General features: G+C 43.0%; 2 long non-coding RNA genes across 4 annotated transcripts in view; one reads left to right on the forward strand and one right to left on the reverse strand.

Annotated features, from left to right (window-relative positions):
- Positions 1-1,074: 1,074 nt before the first annotated feature.
- Positions 1,075-19,228, forward strand: part of LOC105880526 (uncharacterized) — a 30,560-nt gene continuing 12,406 nt past the window's right edge. For 2 of the 3 annotated variants that reach the window (XR_012914506.1, XR_012914508.1), the window contains exon 1: positions 2,200-2,877. This is a non-coding gene — a long non-coding RNA (uncharacterized LOC105880526). Of the gene's footprint in view, positions 1,195-2,199; positions 2,878-19,228 lie in introns of those variants that run through there. The other variant, XR_012914507.1, reaches the window with a different exon arrangement.
- LOC142863865 (uncharacterized) lies at positions 2,836-8,792 on the reverse strand. Its single transcript, XR_012914509.1, has 3 exons — positions 8,656-8,792; positions 5,697-5,827; positions 2,836-2,916 (listed from the first exon to the last, which is right to left on the reverse strand). It is a non-coding gene; the product is annotated as an uncharacterized LOC142863865 (long non-coding RNA).

Here is a 19,228-nt window from a genome sequence, read left to right on the forward strand (position 1 = left end):
TTTATAATGATAAAAAGAACAATTCATCAGGAAAATAAGACAATTAACAAATATCTATGCACATATAACATAACTTTGAAATACAGAAAACAAAAATTGATAGACTTTCAAAGAGAAATTGGCAAATCTAGCACCATGGTGACAAATGATGATATACTTCTTTCAAAATAGCAAATCAAGCAGGCACAAAAATCAGTCATGACAGAAAAGATTCAACAACACAATTAACAATTAACAACACAATTAATGACACAATTAACAAACTTTAAAGACATATAAGAACTTTTCGGGCAATTTTATAAAATATATTCTTTTTAAATACACCTAAAACACCAATAAAACTTGGTCATATGCCAGGCTGCATAGCAAATTGACATTATACAGACCAAATGTTCGGAACATCATACAAATAAGTTAGAAGTTAATTGCAAAAAGTCTTTGGAGATTTTTAAAGCATCATTCTAAGTAAAGCATTCATCACATCCCCCAACAGGGCACGAGAGCTTGTAACAACGCTAGGTTTCATCTATCTCATTGACACCACCAAGCCTAGTTCTTAGTTTTACTAATAGCTAACACGTCGTAAATACTGCTCAAGGTCAGAGATGAGATCAGTGGCTCCAGAACGGGGAAGGAACCTTGCCTCTGCGGATATGGAATGTGCAACCTGCACTCCAGTGGGCTTGTACCTCCAACCACTGACACACAGGAATGCAAAAGGACTTTAACCTGCAAAGTTTGGCTTACCGTACTCTTCCTGAGGCAGACGTCTCCAGGTAGAAAGTTTCCCTCCCACTCTTCCAAAGGACAAAACATTAAATAACTCTCTCGAAGCTACATTGGGCTATTGGCACCCAGAATACTTGAGAATGGGGGGGGGGCTGCCCACTGGGACGGGGGTGTGTTAACTGACGGATGAGGGGCGCCCTGAGAACAAAAATGCTTCTGTGTTTGTCCACAGCTGTCCCCAGAGAAGAGGGCGCTGATCTCAGAAAAGAGAGGAGAGTGGGCACTTCATGCGTAACAAGGACCCCGGGCAACGATGGAGAGGGAGCCCAGCTCTCCAGTTCCTGATCTGCGCGCACCCAGCATCCCCTGCTCTGGGCACTGACACGCCAGGAGGGCTTCCCTGCGCGAATGGAAGATCAAGGGATTCCACCTTAAATAAAATAGCAGTCTGTTCTGGCGAGTTTGGTAAGTATAAGGAGTGGTCGCCAACCTTTCTGGAGCCAGGGACTGGCTTCATGGAAGATAATTTTTCCACGGATGGAGAGGAGGGCGGTGGTGGGCGGGGCTCAGGCAGTGATGCAAGGGATGGGAGGGGAGCGGCTGTGAATAAAGATGAAGCTTGGCTGGCCCGCCACTCACCTCCTGCTACATGCCCCCCGCAGGGTCGGGGGGTCATTGCTAAGTTTCATAGAAGACAACTTTCCCAGGGACAGGTGGTGGGAGGTGGCAGAGCTCTGCGCCCAGTTTCTAGCAGGCCATGGCCAGGTACTAGTCTGAGGACCAGGGTTAGGGGACCACAGCTGTAGAGCACACATTCTCAATGGGGGTAATATCGCCCCCAAGAGGGCAAAATTTGATTTGGCAAAGGGGACAAAAAAACCAGATATGACAATGGTTTGTGGCTTTCCAAAAGACCACAAATAGGTTTACAGACTATCTGTGGTATAAAATTGCATGGGAGAGTGGAGACACTTAGGGAAAAAATGTCTCCAAGGCTCCCCTGTGCAGACAGACACATCTGAGCCTTGCGAACAGAGCCTGCTCTAAGGCACTCCTACACCTAGGCACTGGCCAGACTAATTAACTAATCTCCCCTTCATCACCAGCTTTCAGATTTCAAGAAAAGGCATCAATCATATTGATAAAGGGCCACAGAGCTCAACTCTCAATTTTCTAGTCAACCTCTCAATAAATATTTATTTGGCACTTTCTATATCTGTGCTGTGCAACATGGCAGCGAGTTGGAAGGAGCGAATAACACTTCCCTCTGGGACAAAAAGCAGGTTCACCTGCTGCTTGCTATGAAAGTATAAGCTCCCCAAGCTCGGTATTCCCACACCGTGACACAGACCCACCGCATGTCCAGCACCTATTGGGACCCCCCATGTCACCCTCAGGAGATTTGGGGGGTGTATTCATTTTCCATCACAAAATAACAAATTACCACGAAATTGTCAGCTTAAAATAATATCCATTTATTAGGTCATGTCTGTGACCCATGTCTGCTCAAGGCCAGAGCTCTCTGCTTGGGGCCTCAAAGACTGAAATTAAAGTATCGCCAGGCTGTGTTCTCACCTGGAGGCTCTGGGGGAAAAATCCACTTTTGAGCTCCCTCAGGTTGTTGATAGAATTTCATTCTTTGTGACTGTATAGCTGAGGTCCCCATTTTTCTTGCTGGCTGCCAGCAGGGTCCACTGCCAGCTCATCGAGGCCACCTGCATTCCTTGCCACACAATCCCCTCCATGTCAAAGCCCACAGCGGAGAACTTCCTACCATCAACTCCCTGCCACATTTTTAATCTCTCTGACTTCTCTGTTTCTGCCCTCTGGATCCACATTTAAAGGGGGTGTGTGATTAGATCAGGCCCAACTGCTTAAACTCCCTACTTTAAGGTCAACTGACTTAAGATCTTAATTATGTCTTTAAAATCTTGTCACGGTGGTGTTTGATTGAATAACTGGGAGAAGATGTGTGTATATCAGGGGCTGGGAATCGCTGGGTCCATTAATAAATTTGCCTATTACAGGGGACCAGGGAAACTGACGCAAACGTGCTGATACTCATGTCGCTCGCTGTATGTTGAGTGATGAAGCCCTTTATCTCTGGCCCAAGCGTTTCATCTCTTCTGCCAGCATCCATGGAACAGTGTAAGTAGCTTATTAGAAGGGTAAAGTCAAATTCCAGACCTGCCATAAAATACACATTGGATTTCACAGACTTAGTATGAAAAAAAGGGCTTAGTATATAAACCATCTCTTTAATAATTTTTATATTGATTACATGATGAAATGATGTTTTGGAATATTGGGTTAAATACAATGTATTATGAAAAGTAGTTTTACTTCATTATGCTTATTTTTATGTGGTTACTGGAGAAAATTAAAATTACATATAGAAGAGGGTTGCAGTGTATTTCTGGCAGACAGTGCCGGTCCATATGCCCAGCTAATATTGAAGTCTGATGAGGCCCCAGGGCAGGGGTAGAAGTCCAGCAGCACAAGTGCCAACTGTGCCCTGCAGTTGTTTTATTTGACCATCACAGTGTCCACATTTGTTGCAGTATGCCACAGGCCCCACCATTCCCCCATTGTTTTTCACTTTGCTCATTTACACATTTATTGTACCTAACTGACTTCTGCAAGCATTTAAATTCTGTGGCCCTTGCAGCCACATTCGTATTTTTGTAAGGCAAATAATAAGATACTAACACAGGAGGGCCACCAAAGGACAGCATTCAGTCAAAATGCCTCTAAAGGGCTATTCAAACTTGAGGCAAAGGGTCCCCTATGGACAGTGTGATGGCCAGGAGCCAGGAGACCTGGTTCTAGACCAAGCTCTGCCACTGATTGAGTGGGAGACCTTGGGCAAGTCGGTCACTTCTGTAGGCTGTTTCCTCAATGTCGAAGTGAAGTATGAAGCTAGAAGGCTTCCAATTTCCCAAGTTCCCTCTGAGGATTTCAATCTGATGGTTTTGCTGGCCAAATCAATCCGAGAGAGCTGCATGGAGGAGTAGGACTTGAAGAAACTTGCTGCCCTGTCCTTTGTACATTATTTCCCTCATTGTAATTGGCCAGAAAGGAAGGGAAAGAGAGTCAAGAAGAAGACTCAAAGTCCTAAAATGCTCCATTGGGTAGCTTGTCAAAGAAGGAAGATAAAACATTTGGCTACACTGTTGCTTTGTGTTCTCTATGGATGTAGATCATTCCATTTTTGGCCCTGTACCCCAAATGGTGGATAATCAGGAGCTGGCAGCATCCCGATACCTACATCTGCTCCTCACTCCCTTCCCCTCCTGATAACGGCATTTTGGAGAATCCAGAGGCAGAAGCTGCAAGCTGGGGCTGAGTGAGTATGAGCAGGGGTTTGTGGCTGGCAAGTTTCCACTCTCTCTACCCATGACATCTTTTTCATAACCTGGATTTCTTTAATTAAAAAACATCTGCCAACTCCTGTTATCTGCAAAGATGTGCCATAGCAACACTCTTTGTAAGCCCCTTATGTAGCTGATGCAAACAGGTGGAAGAAAAGCCTCCGTAAAGCCTCCCAAGTTTAAAGATGGAACGGGAAGCAAAGGAAGCTCTCCAAAGTGTGTGTGTGTGTGTGTGTGTGCGTGTGTGTGTGTGTGTGTGTGTGTGTAACACAGGAGTATGCAGACAGGCAGATCTCTTGCAATTTATCCTTAAAAAAAATTCTCCTTGTCTTTCAGAGAGGCCCAGAGGAATTTGGGAACACGAGCAGCATACCTCTCACACACACAGCACAAATAATCATAGGCACCTTGTGACAAATTGCACAGAGAAAAGAATCCAGTGCCGTTTGTCTTACTTGATAGGATCCCTGTTGCATTTTGACCATAGTGGGTCTGATTGACTCAGTGTGCAGAGGCAGCCAGGTGTCCACTGCTTTCATCCTCTGCCCCATGAACAGTTATTCCTAAAGGAAAATCCTTAACAATCATGTTAAGGAGGCGGGACAACATCGCCTGGGTCTAAGGCAGTGCTGACCTCACCCTTACTTCTACCCTCTAGCGTGCACCTCTCTTCCACTGTTCAGGCTCAGGAACAGTGTCCCAATTCTGGGAGAGGGATAACCCTCATTCATCCCCATCCCTCCTGGATTAAACACGAGCTCCATTGCTGACCCCCCAGATCTGAAACGGAGGTATTAAAAGCAATAATGAATGATGTCCTCTATCTCGGGGTGAGTCTCCTGACCTGACAGCTCCCAGAGAGCAAAGGCCTTTGTGCTTGGGGCTTTCCCATAGCACACTCCCTACCATGGCTCGACGTGGACAATGACACTTAATTGGTGTTCTTTCAAATAATATTTATTCATTTTTATGATCATAAATGTATAGAAAATAATTTTTTTTTACAATGGTGATGTCTGATATCGGGCTTCTTTTGTTAGTAGTCCTTAGCACAAACCAATAAATCTGCAGCCAAAAGATCTCTTTCCTCCAGGGCAGCCCAGACATTATCACACAAGGCTAACTGCTTAAAAATTTGTTTATATTAATATTTGCCTTCCTTAAGTTCCACCCTCTGATACAATTCTTCTGTTCCCTGGAGCAGCCGCCTAGATAAGCCTGCTCCTCTGCAAAAATCTCAACAGATTTGTTCCTCAATTTCTATGTGATAACTCATGCAAGGAGACTAAGGCTGTGCTCGTTACATACTAGATATTTAATAATTTATTACTGTTATTATTGCTAATTTCTTTTCACTTTTCATTAAGAGGTTTAAAACATAAACATAAATAAATACACCCCATTCTTTACCTATTTCTCTACCTTTTTTCATCCCACTCTGCTTCCTCTTCCTGTTCCTTCCCGCATACCCTGGGGCAGGGCAAGGCGAATAGGAAAACCATACATGCTCTTTTCTTAAAATGCCCAACTGAGATCTGGGTAAGGACAAAATATTTATCCCAGAAGTGAAAACATTCAATAAACTCTCTGAATTACTTATTGGATCTTTCAACTACCAGTTGTCAAATATTCTACTTTTCTTCCCCAGCATATTAAAAAATGTCACCAACAATGAGGACTTCATGTTCCAGGCAGTGGCTCTGCCTTTTGAAGAAGGAGGTTAAGTTCTGTGAAGAGAGAAGACATGGAATATCACACCCCATTCCAGCCACAGTAGTGAAGGAACCCCATAACCAACCTTCCCAGCACTCTTAGATAATGGAGTGAAGGAAAGGAACCCAGGAAAAGGGTTAGAAGTGGGGGAAAAAAAACATTCAGTAGAAACAAATTGTTGTAGAGCAGAAAGAAACTGTTGATTTTACTTGGAGAGAGTTAAGTGAAATAAGTTTATATAAGATCCAAAATAGTGTCTCCTTGCATTTCTAAATACACTTAGGGGTAAGCACACTTCGTAGTACCCAACACAGCACTATGACTTGTTGAAAGAGAAAACAAAGCTTTGTGCTTCCACCTAACACGAAGCAATTATGCTTTGCACAAAAGAATATCCTCTTATCTTATCCATTGTTGGAAAGATATAACTTAGAAAAAGGCAAAGAAATACTACTACTCATAGTAATCAACCTACCATTGGTAAACATTAATAACAAATAGCAATAATGAAATATTCAAGCAATCCTCAGAGTTGCACTGAGTTCCAAAGTATATAAACCGGCATGGATGCATCAACAGGGGCTAGCTCAGCAGCATTACCTAAATGCTATGTTGCTGTATCAGGTGTTGCCCTTGTTGGCACAGTTTACTGGGCCTTACAAGGGTTTTGCTGCCAGGAAAGACAGTGGGCAAGGGGGGACTGGGCCCCCAGTTTGTTCTGACACTCCAATGAAACTTTCAAGTTACAACATTTTCAAATATTTTTTTTCCTTGTAGCAACATTTTGGAGGATCTTAGCAAGACTTTGTGGGTAAAATGTCCTTAAAACAAGTTGAACATCTGATAATATGATAAGAGCTTTCTTCCACGAACAGGTGTGCTTGTGAATGGATAAAATACCACTTCCCACTGCCAACGCTGGACACACAGGGCTCACTTAACCTTGCTTAAGTAGGTTATTTCTACACTTTACACTTTTTTTTACCCTATCTTTATAGCATATCTGGCATGATTATCCTATAAAAGTGGGGGAGGTGTATCTCAAAAGTCATCAGTAGAAATTCTGAATTGGAGAAAACTTATTAAAACTTATTATGTTTTGATGGAATGACTAATGGACCATTTGTGTATAAAAAGATAGAATCTAGAATATGTCCTAGAAGAGACCAGAGCAAAGGAATGAATATCTCTACATCGGGATATAAGAGGAATTTTTTTTGTACCTACAATCAGAAAGGGGGTTAGACAAGAGGCTCAGAGATGGCAGACCATTCAGAAGATGTGAGGAAGTTAAGTGGGAGAGGAAACCAGGAGGAAAAATGCAAAATGCAACATGTAGGGAGAAGGAAAAAAAGGCCATTGAGAATTCCAGTTGCTGGGTATGGCTGAGAAACTTTAAAGAATGGTGATTTCTATTATTACATTTTTAAATTGTCATTTAGAGGCACACTGTAACCTCCTATGCCCCAAACCTAAATCAGTGGTGTTTGGAGGTAGGAGGGGAGGAAATTACAAGCAAAAGAAGGTTACATTTCATGTTTGCATCTGCTTTATTCTCAGTAGAGATCAAATATTCACCGGACACAGAAAATCCCAGCTAGAAGTGACTAAGAAAAATATACACCCCTCTACTTTCAAGAATCTTCAGAAGCATTGATAGGAATATTGGGTGTCATATGGAGACTGAGGCTTTGAGTCAGTTTAAAAATATATATTAAAAACAAGCCACAGCCTAGGAGAAAATATTTGCAAGAGACAGCTGATAAAGGGTACAGTTACTGAAAATATACAAAGAACTCTTCAAACTCAAAATTAGGAAAACAAACAATCTGATTAAAAAATGAATAGATACTTTACCAAAGAAGATATACAGATGGCAAATAAGCTATGAAAAGATGCTCAACATCCTATGTCATTAGAAAATTGCAAATTAAAGCAAAGAGATATCACTGTACACCTATTAAAATGGCCAAAATCCAAAACACTGACAAGACCAAATGCTGGCAAGGATATGAAGCAATAGGAACTATATTTCATTGCTGATGGGAATGCAAACTGTTACAAACACTTTGGAAGACGGTTTAACAGGTTTTTTTCCTTTTTTTTTTTTTTTACAAAACTAAACATACTCTTAGCACATGATTCAAGCAATCACACCATTTGGTATTTACCCAAAAGAGTTGAACACTTAGGTCCACACAAAAACCTACACGCCAATGTTTAGAAGTTTTATTCGTAATTGCTAAAACCTGGAAGCAACCAAGATGCCCTTCAGTAGGTGAATAAATAAATAAACCGTGGTATATCCAGACAGACAATGGAGTACTATTCAGTGCTAAAAAGAAATGAGCTATCAAGTTGCAGACATGAAAGAACCAAAATTGCATATTACTAAGTGAAAGAAGCCAATGTGAAAAGGCTGCATACTATATGATTCCAACTATATGCCATTCTGGAAAAGGCAAAGCTATGGAGACAGTGAAAAGATCAGTGGTTGCCTGGGATTAGTGGAGGAATGAAAAGGCAGAGCACAGAGGATTTGGGGGGCAATGAACTACTCTGTATGATTCTATAACACTGAATACATGTCATTATACATTTGACCAAACCCCTAGAATGTACACCACCAAGAGTGAACCCCAATGTAAACTATGGACTTCGGGTGATAATAATGTGTCCATGTAGACTCATCAATTGTAACAAATGCACCCAGGCGCTGCATGCTGACGGTGGGGGAGACTGCGCCTACGAGGGATTCCCTGGGCTTTCTGCTCAGTTTTGCTGTGAATCTAAAACCGCTCTAAAAAGTTAAATATACATATACATTTGTACATATACATACACTGTATATGTGAAGGGTGACTTCAGAAGTGTAGGACACAGGAACTCCCAGATGGCTGACACCTGGGTTAAGTCACCAACATTCACAGCGAGCTGACAGAAACAACTGTCACCTTTACTTCTAAGTGCACTTCCGTCCCTCTTGGGGCAGGGCTACCACGTGACCGGTTCTGGCCAATGAAATGTGAATGGAATGGCCTACGTCACTTCCTTGCCAGCGCATCTAATTGCCCGTATGTGGGTCTCCGGGCTTCCTCCCTGATGCTGCCAGGGCGCATGCGCACACTGGGCTGGCGATGCCAAGAGGTCAAAGCAGTCTGGCGTGCTGGGCTACAGACCTGGAGGGCGATTGTGGAACTAGCAGCGCCCGCAGTGAGCTTTGCATGGAGACGGAATAAATACATTTCTGCTGTGTCAAACCTCTGAGGTTTAGGGTCGTTTGCAGCCAGAGCCTGGTCTGGCCCGTGCTGGCCGCTGCCCCGAGCTACAACGTCCAGTTCAAGTGCACGGAGGCCTGAGTGGTGCAGCTATGTCGAGTTCTCTCACCTAGCAGGAAAACCAGGGAAAGTGGGATGCTGAACCTATCGGTGGAGAAAACCATATTAATTTTCAGGTAAATTCAGTTTTGAGGGTTTTCTCCAATCTAAGCAACACGCGGGTCAGGGCTACAGTGTCCGTTTTGCTTCCGCCTGTCCCCCGGGGAATGTATTTTTAGGGGAGAGCAGAGATGGTTACCATCCATCATTTTGGAAAGTCATGAGATTTACAGAGATAGATGCCTAAACAAAGGACACGCGTATTAACAAATCTAGCTGTCCAAAAGTCAGGGCTAATGTTAACCAAGATGAGCATTACTGCGATTCCATCAAGATGTCCTGTTATTTATTTAACTTTTCCATTTTCATTTTTTATTTGGGTAAGATAATTGCTTGTGATAAGCCTCGGGTGTGGAGACCCGGTGCATACAGAGCGGCGAGGGAAGCTTCAGTCTGTCGTCTGGGGAAGGGAATCGATGGATTAACATATTGAAATTATCTCAATTAATGCCCTTTAATGGTTGTCTTCAAAAAAGGAGGACCTCTCCAAAATGAATGGCTGACTCCTTACCAACAGGACAAAAAAAAAACCTATTAGGAAGATAATGCGTTTACCTGCTTGAGGAAAGAGGATCTCTTCTGAGTGGATTTCTTAAGAAACAAAAATACATGTGTACACTGTTATTTCCACTGAGTCTGATATCGCAATGTTACTCGTGTATCTCGCTTCATAACATCCACACCTGTGCCCCCTGTTGCTTATCACCAAGACCCTAAACTGGACAACACTACGGCTTTGGTGTCAAAAGCCCTAAAGTGGAACTTCAATAAATGAGACCTGTTTGTTTAAATGATCACTTTAGCACGCAATTGTGATCATTTCAATGGAACGTGAGCCGTGACCTTCAGGCTCTTGTGTGCCTGCTGTACAGCCCCTTCTCTTCTCTGTCCCCCATTGTCACTCTCCCCACCACCCTCTCTATTCTGGCCTGAATGCCCCCAGAAACTTAAGCAGAAGCAAACCTGGACGTGGTGGCTGCTTCTGCGGAGTGGTAACGTCTTGGGGAATATTCAAGGATTTTTGTTGGATAACAATGAAAACAGCCACTGGTGCTGGGTTTTTGCTAACAACAAGTCTCTGAAGTGGTATTGCTACCATCCTTTCTTCAGATGAGAAAATTAGGTTTGGAGAGTAAATAAGGGCCCAGGGTCACACTCCTATTGCCGCTGCTGAAACCAAGAAAGAGGGTGGAGAGGGGCCGTTGTTAGCAGCATTTTTCCTTCCCTAACATCCCTGCCTACTGAGAAAAAAATAAGAAATTAAATGCCTTCCCCTTTCCTGCCCTGTTTGATGACTTGAAAGGTAGAAGAGAACATTTCTATTTGCTATTTTGTTGTACTCCTTCTGATGATAATTACTGACCTCAGCGAGGGACATGACCCAAAAGAAAAAACAAAGAATTATACAATATCAAATAGATTTTGACCCTTCAGTCCTCTGTGTATCCAACACAAGCAGTTGCTCACAAGCCAGCTAAAACCCTTGCTCCTCCAGGAAGCCTTTCCCAGCTAGTCCAGTCTAGGCTGAGGGCTTTCACCACCTGAGACCCTCCTGGCCCTGTCATTCACTGCTCGAGGGACCTCTTCAAATGCCCCTGCCTCACTCCTGCCATCCCAACACCAGAGGTCTCGCCCCAGTCGGTTTTGCTTTCCCCACAGCACATGCATAAAAATAAAGCAAAGAGGAATGATCATAAACTCTAAGGAGGCAGGGGCTATCCCCTCTCACTGTGGGAAATGGAGCCATTAGAAGCATGTCTTCAGCCTCCCTTTGTGGTACGAACTGGAGTAGTCACTCCACAGAGCAAGCGAGACAGGATCTTATAGAACATGGGTCCCACCCTACCACCCTCATGAACAGGATTACAGGATTGTATTAGTTTGCTCTGACCATGTGTTGTTTTTTTGTTTTGGAGACAGTCTTACTCTGTCACCCAGCCTAGAGTGCTATGGGGTCAGGCTAGCTCACAGCAACCTTAAACTCCTGAACTAAAGCCATCCTCCTTCCTCAGCCTCCTGAGTAGCTGGGACTACAGGCATGCGGCACCATGTCCAGCTAATTTTATCTATCTTTAGTTGCCCAGCTAATTTTTTTTTTTCTGTTTTTAGTAGAGCTGGGGTCTCACACTTGTTCAGGCTAGTCTCAACTCCTGAACTCAAGCGATCCTCCTGCCTTGGCTTCTCAGAGTGCTAGGATTACAGGCGTGAGCCACCGTGCCTGGTCTTCTGGCAATATTTTATCTCTACTTAACTGTAACTTACAATTCCCATGTGGCTTTGTATTTTTAAAATATTATGAAATATATCATTATACACAATAAAAACATATATGTACAGTTCCAAGAATTATAATAAAATGATTTCCCATAAGCCCACCATCTAAGGTTAAGTAACAGAACATAGAAGGATACCTGTGTGTCCCTCCTCATCCCAATCTTGCCTCCTTGTCCACTCTCCGTGTTTTATATTAATCATTCCTTTGCTTTTCTGTGTAGTTTTACTACATACATATCTATCACTATAGAATATATTGTTTGGGTTGGCCTATTTTTTTTCCTACTTTTCTATAAATGGGATATACAGGTGTCTTCTCTTATAACTTGCTTCTTAAAATATTTTGCCCAAAACAACATATCCATAAGATTGAACCATGTTGAAAGTAGCTTGTAATACATTCATTTTTACTGCTATGTAACTTGTATCAAATGAATACATACCAATATTTTTGTGCATTCTACTTCTGGTGGGTATTCAGATTAATTCTAATGTTTTGGCACTTACTACTCCAAAAATACTTCTATAAATATCCTTGTGCACATGTCTTGGTGCACAAATACTGCTGTTTCTCTAGGGTGGATACTATAGGAGTGATTTTTGTGGTTATTAAGATAGAACATCTTCAACTTTGCCAGATAATATCAAATGAGTTTCCCAAACAGTAGCAGAATTTGAGACCCTCTCGAGCATTGTGTAAAAGTTTCTGTTGGTCCACATCCTCACCAACACCTGGTGAGGACCTGTGGCAGAAGTTTCTAGGTAAAAGCATTTAGATGTGTTAAGTATAAAGGGGGAAACATCTAGACCTAGGAAAATAAATCTTTAAGGCTTAAAAGTCAGATTCGCATGTAAAAATATCCCTGGATGTGTTATTTTATTTATTCAAATAGAATGGCTAGGTCAACACCAACAGTCATAAATCATGTTGATCGTATGTACCCTTAATACAATGTGATGAAAATGGCACTTCACCTCTGTGATCTTCCTCCAAAACCCCGTGACCCCAGTCTAATTTTTAAAAAATAGCCAAATTCCAATAGAGAGACATAGTACAATATACTTGAGCACTATTTCTCAAAACTGCCAAGGTCATCAAAAACGGGAAAGTCTGAAAAATTGTCAATGCCCAGAAGAGCCTAAGGATAAATAAATGTAGTGCAATACCCTAGGTGGGATCCTGGACAGTAAAAGTACATTAGCTAGATCCATGACCGTGGCAAAGGTCTAAATAATTGACCCAATGAAAATTGAAATAAATGGTAGAGTTTAGTTAATAATAATGTATCAGTACTTGTTCACTAATTATAACAAATGTACCATACAGATGCAGATGTTAATAACAGGGGAAATGGTATGTAAGGGCGGGGATGGGGCATGGGAACTCTGTGCTATTGCTCAATGCTTCTGTAAATTTGAAACTGTTCTAAGAAAATTGTTTATTAATTTTTTTAAAAAAATAGAACAACTTTAGCTGGGAACACTAATCCTAATATATAAAATCTGAAATTTATACACTTGAAAGAAGTAAGGATAAACTTTTGTGTTGCCCAATGACTCATTATTAATACTTACGCATATAAAATGTAATACCATATATTGAGTACAGACAGTATATGTATCTACATATACATTGGGTCTCTATGCAACAAGAGGCCTTTTTCAAGCTTTCCCTCTTCTTGTGGATCAATTATTTATCCATTGAGACATGGCCATGGAATACACACATGGCTCTAGCTAAAGTGAATCAGCGATGCCTCCATCCTCGTTCTCTGCCTGCTGATGTTAGGACATTCCTACCTTGGATGTCCTCCTTCTCAGGGTGGGAATAGACCCTCTGGGTGATCAGCTTCTGGACAGGAATTTCCATGAGGCAGAGGTAATGTCCACTTCCTTCCTCACCACATGCTTAGCCCACAGCACAGTGCCTGGAATAGAGTAAGCAATCAACCGATTTTGTTGAATAAATTACTGCCCAAGAAAATTTGAGTGGTCTGGATAGAAGAGCAAACCAGGCACAATGAATACTTAAGCCAAAACCTAACTTAGAGCAAGGCCCTAATTCTCTTCAATTCTAGGAAGGTTTAGAGAAGTGAGGAAGCTGTAGAAGAAAAGTCTGAAGGTAGCAGAGGTTGGTTCATGAGGTTTAAGGAAAGAAGTCATCTCCATAACATAGAAGTGCAAGGTGAAGCAGCAAGTGCTAATGTAGAAATTGCAGCAAATTATCCAGAAAATCTAGCTAAGATCATTGATAAAGATGGCTGCACTAGGCCAGGTGCAGTGGCTCATGCCTATAATCCTAGCACTCTGGTAGGCTGAGGCAGGAGGATCACTTTAGGCCAGGAGTTTGAGACCAGCCTGAGAAAGAGTGAGACCCTATCTCTACCAAAAAAAAAAAAAAGAAAATAGAAAAATTAACCAGGTGTGGTGGCATGCAGCTGTCATTCCATCTACTTAGGAGGCCGAGGCAGGAGAATGACTTGAGCCCAGGAGTTTGAGGTTGCTGTGAGCTAGGCTGACACCGTGGCACTCTAGCCTAGGTGACAGAATGAGACTATGATTTTCCATGTAGAGAAAACAGCCTTCTATTGGAAGAAGATGCCATCTAGGATTTTCCTAGCTAGAGAGAAGTCAACACCTGGCTTCAAATCTTCCAAGGACATCCTGACTTTCTCATCAGAGGCTAATACAATGACTGACTTTCAGTGGAAGCCGATTCTCATTGTCCATTCCAAAAATCCTAGTGCCCTTAGGAAGTATACTAAGTCTACTCAGCCTGTCCTCTATCAATGGAACAACAAAGACTGAACCACAGCGTATCTGTTTACAGCATGGTTTATGAACTATTTTAAGCTCACTCTTGAGACCCACTGCTCAGAAGGAAAAGATTTCTGTCAAAATATTACCACTCATTGACAATTCACCTGTCTCCTCAAGAGCTCTGACAGAGATGTACAAGGAGATGAATTATTTTCCTGCCTGCTAATACAACATCCATTTTGTAACCCGTGAATCAAAGAGTCATTCCGAAACTCAAGTCTTACTATTGAAGAAATATATGTGTGAGACTATAGCTGCCATAGATTGTGATTCCTCTGACAGATGTGGGCAAAGTAAATTAAAAACCTTCTGAAAAATATTCACCATTCCAGATGCCATTAAGAACATTCATGATTCACGGAAGGAGGTCAAAATATCAACATTAACAGGAGCTTGGAAGACACTTATTCCAGCCTTTGTGGATGACTTTGAGAGGTTCGAGACTTCAGTGTCGGAAGTAACCACAGATGTGGTGGAAATAGCAAGAGAACTAGAATTAGAAGTGTATCCTGAAGGTGGGACTGAATTGCTAAATCTCATGATAAAACTTGAATGGATGAGGAGTTGCTTTTTTGGGATGAGCAAAGAAAGTGGCTTTTTGAGATGGAAACTACTCCTAGTGAAGATGCCGTGAACATGCTGAAATGACAACAAAGAATTTAGAACATTACATCAAGCAGTGGTAGGGTTTGAGAGGATTGACTCCAATTTTGAAAGAAGTTCTACTGTGGGCAAAACGCTATCAAACAGCATCACATGCTACAGAGAAATCTTTTATAAAAGGAAGCATTGATTGGTGTGGCAAACTTTATTGTTGTCTTATTTTAAGAATTGCCACGCCGACCCCAACCCTCATCAACTACCATTCTCATCAGTCAGCAGCCTTCAACATTGAGGCAAGACCGTCCACCAGCAAAAACGTTACAGCGCACTGAAGTCTCAGATGATCATTAGTATTTTTTAGCTCTAAAGTATGTTTTAATTCAGTTATGTACATCTTTCTATAGACATCATGCTTTTACATATTTAAATTTTACATATTATTTTGCATATGGTGTAAACGTAACTTTCATATGCACTAGGACACCAAAAAATTTATGTGACTCGCTGTATTGCAATATTTGCTTTATTGTTGTGGTCTGGGGCCAAACCTGCAATATCTTTGAGGTATGGGAATATTTTCTTATTGAGTAAATAAACTGAGATTCAGATTTCTTCATCATTTGTCCCCTGGTCATTTTGTCCAATGGGACTGATAGATCCAATGGATCTAGTCCAGTGGCTCCAATCTCTTGTGATGGCAGCACGGCTCCTCCCCACGCTGTCCCTCACTAGGGACAGCTGGGCGCGTTGTGCAAGAACAATACTTAATCTGTGCTTTACTATGTCTGTTAACACTTGCTCCAAATAGCACAAGTGCTGTTTTCCCCGATGTGCCTCTGCCTCCCGTGTCACTTTGTGGGGACGTCACAGGCAAAATTGAGAGCCCAGGCTGGAGCAGGCCCCGTGGAAAGAAGACCCCCCAAATCCTATTTACTCTCCAACTGGAATGGCTTGCAAAAAAGAAACTGCTGTGCTTCGGGTCAGGCAAATGAGGTGCGGTAACAGCACCAACCACAGAGAGGGATGTTAATTCCTCTAATTGACGGGGAGCTCCTATCATTTCAGAATATGCTTATTTTCCTGCAAGGAAACGAGGCCAATTTATTCAACTGATTACAATGTCACTGTGCATTTGCAAAATGGAAGTTTTCTCTGGTCTGATGGGTGGCCGATCGCCAGGAAGCTGGATGGATACCAAGGGTTCAGAGGAGAGTTCCAAAGCTGACAGTTCCCCCAAGGAGGGAACAAAGAGAAACGGGCCTGCCTTCATGCAGACTGCATGCTGGAAGAGGGGGCCTGAGGGGCAGGCAGCATTCACTGAGCATCTTCCACGACCCAACACTACAATGGGTTCAACATGGGTTGGATGGGAACGAGCCAAGGACTGAGGCTTGTAGTCACCTCAGTTTTCAGTCACCTCATCTGTAAAATGGGGATAATAATATCTTCCCTGTTTCCATCAAAGACCAGTGGTGTGGATAAAATAGTCAATAAGAGAACGTGCTACAAACCCCAACCCTATCGCTCTCTATTACAGAACACTGTTTGTTTCCTGCATGGCCTTTCTCATAGTCTAATATTTTATTTTTATTGCTGCCTTGTTTAATGTCCCTCTCCCCCAGGAGAACACAAGCTCTCCAAAAGCAGGAACAGCACCTGACTCATAGAACGAACTCATACCTTATGAGCACCGTCATCTTCCCACTATCGCTTCTCAAGACAAGCTCATTCCTGTTAATACCTACACACTCTGCCCAAGCCGATCCTATGCTCCAGGGACATCTTCCCCATATCTTTATAGCAATCTAAACCCCATTCTTCCTGGAAGGGCCACGTCAAGCCCTACTGCTTTTTTGAAATCATTTTCTCACTCTTCCTTAAAAATCTTCCTCTTGCCGGGCAGTTCTTCACTGCCATGCACACCACCCACAGCCACGGTCACGCTCTCACCCATATGCTCACTTGGCACAGGTGGGGTCATTTGCTAGGTTTTGTTGTTGTTGTTGTTCTGTCCGCCTCCAGCCAATATAGTGCTCAGCCCAGCTCTGATTCTGCATGTATTATCTAATAAGAGAGAGATCTTTCATGCAAAGAACAAGAGTGGAACAAGAATGGAAGACTCATAATCAAAACTCCTAAAACATTCAGGATTGAAGGAGTTGCTGGGCCCAGGACTTATTCTGCAAGCTTGCCAAGGGTTTGACATTTTCTTCCTACTTGGTTGTCTCACCCTATGGATGCTTATTAGCCCACCAAACCTAGGAGCCTAAGATTTTCCCAAAGGAACTAATTCATTCCTGCTAAGAACCTAGGAAGGAGCTGATCTTCCCTCTTGATGGCCAGGTCCTGAGAGGAAAGACTCCTAGGAGTTAAAATCCTCCTCCCCCCACCCTACGGCCATCCCCTCCTCCCTGTTGGATCCCCTCCCCCCGCTTCAGGTGGATCTATCTGAAATCAAAGACTCAACCCTCTCTCGTGTAAAGAAGTCCCAACCTTCTCATTCTTCATATCTAATGTCTCCTAACAAAAAACAAAACCAACAAGTTACCAAGTATATGGAAGCTGATACATTTACAGGAAGCAACTAGAACTTTATTTGCAAGTCGTCATCAATAATCTGAACATCTCAAGTAGTCAGAACTATCTTAAGCATGAAAGCTGTGGGAAGCTCCCAGAGGCAAATATCCAATTCCCCCCCGAACACAGAAGCCAGCTTGCACACAAACTCACACCCCCACCCCACCCCTTGCCTTGCCAGCCTCGAATTCTGTGTAACACTACTGGGCTGTGTTGGTTTGTAGAGTAGTAAGAGGAAAGTAACAGACTTGGGGCTTTAGCTCAGACTCCTGATTGATGAAAGAAAAAAAGGATCATCTTTAAGGACGTCTGTGTCAAGCAACAGGCACTGTCACATAACGCGTCTCATTGAACCTTCATAGCACACCTGTGACTCGGGTGTTATCATCCCAGTTCTATTTGCAAGAAAGTAAACTGAGGCTCAGAGAATTGACCCAAGCTTGGCACACGGTTGGTATGCAAAGATTAAAGTTGCAGCCATAGTTCCAATCCCCAAGTCTAACCACCTTCCAATTAGACAAACCAGCCTCCTGACAGTGGAGGGGGCAGAGGTGGCATGTGCCAAAGAGGATAAGAGATGGCGGCTAGCAAATTACACACCGCGGAGGCTCTCCTACATTTTCAACCAGCTCTTGCACAGCACTCTGCCATCCCGGGCACAAGGTCCACACTCACGTTCGGACAGTATACCTGTTATCAAGGCAGGATGGGGCTGCCCCACCTATCCTGTCTTAATCTCCTTGCGGTATTTTTATTCGTTAATCGATTCCGTATTTGCTGAAGGTCCACTATCCCCAGCCATCGTCCTAGGCACTGGAGACCATGCAACACAGACCGGACGAAGATCTCTACCCTCTACCCTCGTGCAGCTTATATTCATTATCATTATTTGAAACTGGTTTGCTCATTTATTTTGTTTGCTGATTGTCCCCCAACCCCACCCGCACCTGCCCCGTATACACGTTCCTTAACAGAAGGGACACTGTCTTTGCCACCACCGTCACCCAGTACCCAGGACAACACTGAGCCCCAGGAGGTATTACTTAACGTAGCCTTTAAGAGGCGAGTTGTCCTTTTTAGGCTTTTTCCCTTTAAGGTATCCCCCGCCCCCTTCAGTTCCTGCACCCAGTTTTATAGAGTAGAAACAGACTTGAAGGGTGGAAACATTTTGTACCATTTTTGATAACCTTGAACTTGACCGGAAGGTTCTGAGTTATCTGCCAGATTCTTTGGCTTCGTCTTACATACTCCTCTAGCAGATGCCTCCTAAAGCACAGAGATTATAAAAACAAAAATGTTCGTAGTATTTGACAAGGGAAGTGAACGCTCTGGGTTGCCTTCTCGGCATCTATTGCCCCTTCTCTTTCATGTCAGCAGAACTTGAGCTTTGCTCTTGCTTAGCTGGCCCTGGGCAGCCTGGAGACTCTGATCACCCCGCCCACGGCTCCCTGGATAGGTGGGATTGGTCTAAGGGCACGCCCACTCTGCAGTGATTGGTTCAGGAATCAGCATGTGGCCCAATTCTAGCCAATGACACAAGAGGAAGATTCCTCCCCCCTAAAAGAGAACCACAGGAAGAGATGGTCTCTCTGGTTTCCCTGGGATTTTTGTGAGTGGCCGCCTGGAACTGCTGCAGCCCTTTGGTGAGCAGGACAGGATGAAGCCAGCTCTGAGAATGGCTAGGCAGAAAGATGGAAATAACTT

The sequence above is a fragment of the Microcebus murinus genome, chromosome 23, assembly GCF_040939455.1.
Source record: "Microcebus murinus isolate Inina chromosome 23, M.murinus_Inina_mat1.0, whole genome shotgun sequence".
Taxonomy (NCBI): domain Eukaryota; kingdom Metazoa; phylum Chordata; class Mammalia; order Primates; family Cheirogaleidae; genus Microcebus; species Microcebus murinus.